Here is a 9,273-nt window from a genome sequence, read left to right as displayed (position 1 = left end):
TTTTAATATCTGTATATGAATTTGTGTGTGAATATATGTGTGTGTTTTTGTGTGTGTATGTGAGAGAGATAGACAGACAGTTGATCTGTGGGTCTTAGGAAGGACCAGACTAACGTTGGCTGTCAGACCAACAAACTAACTATTCCAGAAGGTTGTCAGACCCACAATAATAGCACAGAAAATAAAAGGTAGTTTCAGTTGTAGGCAAAACTGAGAGGTCCAGGACAGTGGAAAAAAGAAGCAGTAGAAACACATAATTCAGTTCAGTTCAGTTCAGTTCAGTTGCTCAGTCGTGTCCGACTTTCTGACACCATGGACTGCAGAACGCCAGGCTTCCTTGTCCATCAACAACTCCCGAAGCTTGCTCAAATTCATATTCATGGAGTCGGTGATGCCATCCAACCATTTCATTGTCTGTTGTCCCCTTCTCTTCCTGCCTTCAATCTTTCCCAGCTTCAGGGTCTTTTCCAATGAGTTGGATCTTCACATCAGGTGACCAAAGTATTGGAGTTTCAGCTTCAGCATCAGTCCTTCCAATGAATATTCAGGACTGATTTCCTTTAAGATTGACTGGTTGGATCTCCTTGCAATGCTACAGACTCTCAAGAGTATTCTTCAACATTACAGTTCAAAAGCATCAATTCTTCAGTGCTCAGTCCAACTCTCACATCCATACATGACTGCTGGAAAAACCATAGCTTTGACTCAATGGACCATTGTTGGCAAAGTAATGTCTCTGCTTTTTAATATGCTGTCTAGGTTGGTCATAGCTTTTCTTCCAAGGAGCAAGTGTCTTTTAATTTCATGGCTGCAGTCACCATCTTCAGTAATTTTGGAGCCCCCAAAAATTAAAGTCTCCCATCTTTTCTAAGTGATAGGGCTGAATGCCATGATCTTAGTTTTCTGAATGTTGAGATTTAAGCCAACTTTTTCACTCTCCTCTTTCACTTTCATCAAGAGGCTCTTTAGTTCTTCTTTGCTTTCTGTATTAAGGGTGGTGTCATCTGCATATCTGAAGTTTTTCATATTTGTCTGGCAATCTTGGATGCAATCTCAAAACCGACAGAAAGAACTCTGTTTGTTTCCAAGGCAAACCATTCAATATCACAGTAATCCAAGTCTATGCCCTGAGCAGTAATGCCGAAAAAGCTGAAGTTGAATGGTTCTATGAAGACCTACAAGACCTCCTAGAACTAACACCGCCCCCCCCCCAAAAAAAAAATGTCCTTTTCATTATAGTGGACTAGAATGCAGAAGTAGGAAGTCAAGAGATACCTTGAGTAATGGGCAAATTTGGCCTTGGAGTACAAAATGAAGCAGGCAAAGGCTAGCAGAGTTTTGCAAGAGAACACACTTGTTATAGCAAGCACCCTCTTCTGACAAAATAAGAAAAGACTCTACACATGAACACCATCAGATGGTCAACACTAAAATCAGGTTGATTATATTCTGAAGAAACTTTATACGGTCAGGAAAAACAAGACAGGGAGCTAACTGTGGTTCAGATCATGAACCCTTTAGTGCCAAATTCAGATGTAAATTGAAGAAAGTAGGGAAAACCACTAGGCCATTCAGGTATGACCTAAATTCTATCCCTTACGATTATGTGAAAGTGAGAAATAGATTCAAGGGATTAGACCTAATAGACAGAGTGCCTGAAGAACTATGGATGGAGGTTTGTGACATTGTACAGGAGGCAGTGATCAACATCATCCCCAAGAAACACATAATTAAAATAGTTATAAATAGGACTCTGGGCCTTTTGAAAATTCAGGGTAGATTTGGGTATAAATAATCTAAACTTGGATTATTAATTCACTTGTGAATAACTTGCAAAACTGAATACTGAATCCGGCTTTTAAGCCAAGTGTTTAGTCATGGGTAAACAAGAAAAAGACAAATAAATAGTTCTTCATTCCTGTGCCATGTTATTGTGTTAGGTTCTTTATATACATCGTCTCTTTAATCCTCTAAATATTTCTGTGAAGCATGTATTATACTCCCATTTTACAGGAATAACTCCAAGTTTCAAGGACATTAAATAATAGATTCAAGGCTTCATAATTAATAATTGCTGGTAAAAAATTAAATGTTATATAACCATATAATTCCAAATCAAGAGACATGCAAGAAGGCACAGTGATTGTCTGAGGAGACTTTATGTAGCTGAGAAAAGAAAATAAATGAAAGGCAAAGGAGAAAAGGAAATATATACCAAGTGAATGCAAAGTTCCAAATGTACGGAGAGATAAGAAAGCCTTCTTAAGGGAACAATGCAAAGAAATAGAGGGAAACAATAGAATGAGAAAAAACTAGAGATCTCTTCAACAAAATTTGAGATACCAAGGGAACATTCCATGAAAAGATGGGCACAAGAAGAGCAAGGACCTAACAGAAGCAGAAGAGATTAGGAAAAGGAGGCAAGAATACACAGAAGAACTGTACAAAAAAGGTCTTAATGACCCAGATAACCACGATGTTGTGGTCACTCACCTAGAGCCAGATATTCTGGAATTTGAAGTCAAGTGGGCCTTAGGAACCATCACTATGACCAAAGCTAGTGGAGGTGATGGAATTCCAGCTGAGCGATTTCAAATCCTAAAAGATGATGCTAAGTCCTACAATCAATGTGTCAACAAATCGGGAAAACACAGAAATAGGCACAAAACTGGAAAAGGTCAGATTTCAGTCCAATCCCAAATAAATATAATGCTAAAGAATATTCAAAAGACTACAATTATGTTCATTTTACATGCTAGCAAGATAATGCTGAAAACCCTTCAAGCTAGGCTGTTGAACAGTATGTGAACTGAATACTTTCGGATGTACAAGCTGGATTTAGAAAAGGCAGAGGAACCAGAGATCAAATTGCAAACATCATTTGGATCAGAGGAAAAGCAAGAAAATTCCAGAGAAACATTTACTTCTGTTTCATTGACTATACTTAAGCCTTTGACTGTGTGGATCACAACAAACTGTGGAAAATTCTTAAAGAGATGTGACCTTACCTTACCTCATCTTATCTTACCTTACCTCACCACCTTACCTGCCTCCTGAGAAACCTATATACAGATAAAGAAGCAACAGTTAGAATGGGACATGGAACAACAGACTGGCTCAAAACTGTGAAAGGAGTACATCAAGACTGTATATTGTCATCCTGTTTATTTAATTTCCATGCAGAGCACATAAAGTGTAATGTTGGGCACGTTAAGTTACAAGCTGGAATCAAGATTTCTGGGAGAGGTGTATGCTGAGCCTTTCTGGACTGACAATGTGACCAAACCCAGTTAAGGTGTCTACATGAACTCAGAAGATGCTGCCCCAGACCTCTGGGACTCACCTGGTTGGTGTGACACGTGCCCCGTGTCCAGGTCCCCACAGCATCCACCCCACATGTCCCCGCGCCACACCTGCTGGTTCTCTAATGTTCCAGGCCCTCCACCAGCAAAAGATGAGGACGCCCTGAAGGCTCAGTGGACGATTGTTGCAATGGCAGGATTTGGCAGGAAAATTTGCTTTTGAGACAAAAGGGAAAAGACTTCCCACACCACAGCCCTTATCTCGTGCATAACCATAGAGCCTGCAGAGAAAGGATGAAATGATTAAAAACGAGAGGAGCATGTGTCAACAAACTCAGGCCCTTCTGCACAAGAATTTTCTTAGAAAATGGAGAATGAAAAAAGAGAGCTTGTTGGAGTGGATGATGGTGCTGCTTCTGCGGCTCTCTCGGTGCCTCTCTCCAGAACTCTTCAGAGCTACTCATTTCCTTCAACAGCCTCCTCAAGTCCTAGGATGTGTCTATTAATTTAATTACTCTGACCTGGTTGTGGTGGCCGGTCACTAACGTAACCCTGAGCATCATGGATAAGATGGCTTCAGCTTCCTTTATGAAACGAAGAACAATCCTTAGGATCCCTAATGAAGAACCCATGGACAGAGTACACCGTCCAAGAAATGACTCTGAGATGATGGGGATTGTGTTCAATGACACTTCCTCCTATTGGCTGAAGTTCAGATGGGGACACAGACTCCCAATCTTAAGAGAGCACTTCGAGTACTCAGACCACTGTTGGGCTCTACGTGATTAAGCTTTCTGTTTCTTGTCAATATACTGGCAAAGTGGGTTTGTGGCTTTTCAAACTGCAATTAATGCTGCAATTATAGAAGTCACAACAAATTATTCTGTGATGGAAAAGTTGACATCAGTTATTGGAATAAATATGAGGACACTCCTTTTCATTTCTAAGGGAGAAATTGTAAATGAATCATTTATTTTTATTTGTATTGTTTATTTCTCCCCTGTTGTGTATTTTGCATCATTAAACATCACAGAGGACTGAAAAAAAATAATAAGAAGCTGATGACAGTGATGGGGTTCCAACAGTCAGCATTTTGGCTCTCCTAGGCGTTGATGTATGCTCACTTCATCTTTATTGTGTCCATTTTTATGACTCTGGTCAAAAATTATTCCAAATGGTTATCCTTACTGGCTTCATGGTGGTAGTCATACCCTTTACCCTGAATGGCCTGTCTTTGATAGCACTGGCTTTCCTCCTCTGTGTGGTGACAAAGAGACCCATCCTAACCGGTTTGATTGGGTCTCTCTTCACTGTTTCTTGGGGCTGTCTGGGGTTCACGGCATTGTACAGACAACTCCCGCTGTCATTGGGATGGGCTTTATGTCTATTTAACACTTTTGCCTCCACTGCTGGAATGGCTCAGATTTCACATCAGGAGTATCATGTGAGTGGTATTGCTTTCCCTGATCCCTCTGGGGAGTCATAAACAATGATAGTGATTTTCTTCTTTCTGGCATTTGACACTCTGCTCTATTTGACATTACCATTATATTTTGAGAACATTTTGCCTGATGAAAATGGCCAGCAGCATTCACCACTGTTTTTCCTGAAGTCTTCATTTTGGCCCCAACATAAAAACACTCACCATGAAGTCTTTGGGAATGAAATGAATTCTGAAATCTTCTGCGATGATTCTTTTGAGTCAGTGTCTCCAGAGTTCCACAGAAAAGAAACCATAAGATTCAGAAATCTTAAAAAAGTAAACAAAGGAAAGCCCAAAAAAGTACAAGCATTGCAAGGCATATGTCTTGATATCTATGAAGGCCAGCTCGCAGCAATTCTTGGACACAGTGGAGATGGTGAACCATCATTGCTGGGCATGGTCTGTTTGCACCAAAGGATCTGCCACTATTTACAACACCCAACTCTCTGAAATAATGAACATGAAAGAAATAAGAAATTACACTGGATTTTGTCCACAATTTAATATCTACTTCGACTTTCTTACTGTGAGAGAAAGCCTTGGGCTATTTTCTAAAATAAAAGGGATTCCACAAAAAGAAGTGGAACAAGAGGTAAAAAGAGTTATGATGGAATCAGACATGTACAATATTCAAGATGTCATTGCTAAAGAATTAAGTGGTGGACAGAAGAGAAAACTCACATTTGAGATTGCCATTTTAGGAGAGCCTCAGATTTTGCTCCTGGACAAGCCAACTGCTAGACTGGATCCTTTCTCAAGGCACCTCATGTGGAACTTCCTAAAGGGGTGGAAAACTACCAACATGATCCCTTTTAGTACCCAGTTCATGAATGAGGCTGACATCCTGCATGATAGAAAACTTTCTCTGTTTAATGGGAAGCTCGGAGGCGCAGGGTTGTCTTTGTTTCTGAAGCAGAAATGGGGTATTGGATAACATTTAAGTTTACACAGGAATGAAAGGTGTGATACAAAGAGAATCACATCCCTCATCACAAAGCACATCTCAGACACAAGGTTAACAGCAGAAAGTGAAGAAAAACTTGTGTATACTTCACCCCTGGAGAGAACAGACAAGTTTGCAGATCTTTGCAGAGACCTTGAAAATTCTTCTGACCAGATCGTAATGAATTTTGGTGTTTCCATGACAACTCTGAGTGAGGTATTATTGAACCTAAAAGGCAAATCAGCAATGGATAAGCCAGATTCTGGTGTTGGGGGACTGGTGGAAATCAATGTGAGCACAGATACTGGAGTTGAGCCTGAAGTTGAACAGGCTCTTTGTTCTCTTCCTGAAGTGAAAAAAGCCGTCAATTCTGCAGCTCTGTGGAGATGACAAGTCTGTGCAATGGCGAGACTCTGCTTCTTAAAGTTGAGGAATGAGAGGAAAAATTTTCTGCCCTTGTTAGTGGTGTTTGGAATTGCTTTAATCCCCACCATCTGTGAGAAGATAGTGTATTCAATGTTTTTTCATGATTATCGCTGGGAGTTTTCACCTGGAATGCACTTCCTTCCTCTGGAACAGCTCCCTCAAACTCCTCTGACCAATCTATTGATCATCAACAATACAGGATACAATATTGAAGATGCTGTGCAGTCCCTGAAGCATCAGGATCTAGTTTTGGAAGTAGATGATGCTAGAAATAGAAATGGCTCAGAGGACCCTTCCTACAATGGAGCAATCATAGTGTCTGGTGGCCACAAGGATTACAGATTTTCAGTTGCATGCAATACCAAGAGGATGAACTGTTTTCCTGTTCTTATTGGGATTGTTAGCAATGCCCTTCTTGGAATCTTTTACTTGACAGAGCTTATTAAAATAGAGAGAAGCATGTTTCCTCCCAATGATCCAAGATGGGCAACTGGCCTTTCGGATTTTCTTTTGTTGCTCATTGTAAACTGCCCTTCCCGTTACAATGGGATGAGCAGTGTCAGTGATTACGAACAAAAAGCTCAGTCTCAGTTATGAATCTCAGGCCTCTGTCCTTCAGTGTACTGGTGTGGACAGGCGCTGGTGGACATTCCATTTTATTTTGGAATTCTTTCAATGCATTTCATGTACTACATATTTTTGGAATTCACAATTACATTAGAATTCATATTGACTCTGGTGGTTTGCATTGCTGGCTGTGGGTGTGTCTCATACTCCTCACATATGTGATTTCATTCCTTTTTCCCATGGGAAGAAAATATAATGGCTTTTTGTCTCTCAGCTTTTTTCTTATCTCATTATATTTATACTCATTCTTCTGGGACTAACTTATTCTGGAAATATCATTATGATTATATATAAAATTTTGCTGCTTTTGTGCACTTCAGTTTTTTTTCTTTCTTTTTTCCTATTACATATGATAGAGTTGTCCTCTATGTATCACAGAAGGTCCAAAATTCAGGACTATGAGAAAAGTACAACTGATGAAATAATTCTCCTAACCGTCTTCATACCGCACCTTCAGATCATCATTTCTCTTTTTATTACATGGTGCCTGGAAATGAAGTATGGAAAAGAAACAATGAGGAAAGATCCATTTTTCAGAATTTCTCCAAGAAGAAGAGAAAATCGTCCAAACCCAGAAGAACCGGAAGAAGAGGATGAAGACATTCAAACGAAAAGAGTGAAAACGGCAAATGTACTAACTGCTTCCAACTTGGATGAGAAGCCAGTAATAATGGCAAGCTGTTTACACAAGAATATAAACAGAAAAAGAAAAGGTGCTTTTCAGCAAGAAAGACAAAAACAGCGGTTCAGAATGTTTCTTTCTGTATTAACAAAGGTGAAGTATTGGGATTGCTGGGGCACAATGGAGCTTGGAAAGGCACTTCTATTAAAATGATAACTGGAGACACAAAGCCATATGAGGGAGTGGTGGTTTTCAGTGGCAGGGGAACACCTCAGATGCAACAGGAAGGCAATGGCATCAGGTGTCTCAGGTACTGTCCCCAGGGGAATGCACTGTGGTCCAATGTCATGGTCAGAGAACACCTGGACTTGTATGCAGCTGTGAAAGGACTGGCCAAAGAGAAGGCTGCTCTCAGTGTTCCAAGGTTGGCAGACACATTGAAGCTGCAGGACCAGATGATGCTCCCTGCCAAGCCGTTATCTGAGGGGGCAAAGAGAAAGCTATGCTTCGTGGTGAGCGTCCTGAGGAGCCCGGCAGTGGTGCTTCTGGAGGATCCAACCAAGGGATGGACCCTGAGAGGCAGCTGCAGATGTGGCAGGCAATCCAGGCCATTGTTAAAAACACAGAGAGGGGCGCCCTGCTGACCACCCACTACATGGCCGAGGCTGAGGCAGTGTGTGACCACATGGCCATCATGGTGTCTGGAAGGCTAAGATGTGTCAGTTCCATTCAGCATTTGAAAAGCAAGTTCGGTAAATACTATTTACTGGATGTGAAAGTAAAGGCGCTCACCCGGGTGGAGGCTCTGCATACAGAGATTCTCAAGCTTTTCCCTCAGGATGCTTGGCAAGAAAGCTATTCATTCATGATGGCATATAAATTACCCATGGAGGGTGTTGACCCTGTCTCAGGCCTTTTCCAAATTAGATGCAGTGAAACAGACCTTAGACCTGGAAGAATACAGCCTTTCTCAGGCCACCTTGGAACAGGTATTCTTAGAACTCTCCAAAGAGCAGGAACAGGGGAATTTTGATGATGATGTTGATGCGACAGTCGGATGGAAACTTCTGTAGCTGGAAGAGTCTAAGACACTGAACCTCCTCGTGTCAGATGTTAGCTCTCACTGCATCCTCAATTTCTGTAATTCTGTAAGAATCTTCTATATTACTGAAGTTAACAGAACATTCAATAGTTTAAACATTCAATAATGGTTAAGTTTTTCAGGTTTTTTTTTTTTTAATGTGGACCATTTTTAAAGATATTATTGAATTTGTTACAGTATTGCTTCTGTTTCATGTTTGGGTTTTTTTGTCATGTGTCACATAGAATATCTAATCCCTGACCAGGGATGGAACCCACACCCCCTCTACTGGAAGGTGAAATGTTAACCACTGGATCACCAGGGAAATCCCATGATTAAGGTTTTAAAAGTTTTTTTTTTGTTTTTTTGTTTTTTTAATTTTAGAATGGAGAGAAGATGCAAAAATAGGGAAATGTAGCAGATAAAATTAATGCTATATTAATCAGATGTTATATTAATCACCGATTAGGTCTATTTTTTATCTAACGTTAATTCAGAAATCATGCGATGTTAGACAAGTGCTATGTTATTCAATAAGGCTGACTGCTAAGCACATGTTACAAATAAAACCTTGTAGGCTTTTTAACCCTAGACTTTAAGCATATCATCTTTTTAAAGCATTATTTACTTAAGTACCAACTTAATGTGACACGGACTGTTGGATGATCTAAAAAGTTGATAGATGAAAGGACAGCATAACTTTTAGATTTATTCATAAAATCTAATTATAAAATAAATAAATACTCATTTCAGGGTGTATAGAAATTCTGTGAGTGAAGATAACAGAAA

At 40.1% G+C, this 9,273-nt stretch overlaps 1 pseudogene; it reads left to right on the top strand.

The window, feature by feature from the left end:
- The first annotated feature begins 3,863 nt into the window (after positions 1-3,863).
- Positions 3,864-8,476, top strand: LOC122435992 (annotated as a pseudogene).
- The last annotated feature ends 797 nt before the right edge of the window (positions 8,477-9,273 follow it).

The sequence above is a fragment of the Cervus canadensis genome, chromosome X (genome assembly GCF_019320065.1).
Source record: "Cervus canadensis isolate Bull #8, Minnesota chromosome X, ASM1932006v1, whole genome shotgun sequence".
NCBI lineage: Eukaryota > Metazoa > Chordata > Mammalia > Artiodactyla > Cervidae > Cervus > Cervus canadensis.
This window is presented reverse-complemented; position numbering and strand designations above follow the sequence as displayed.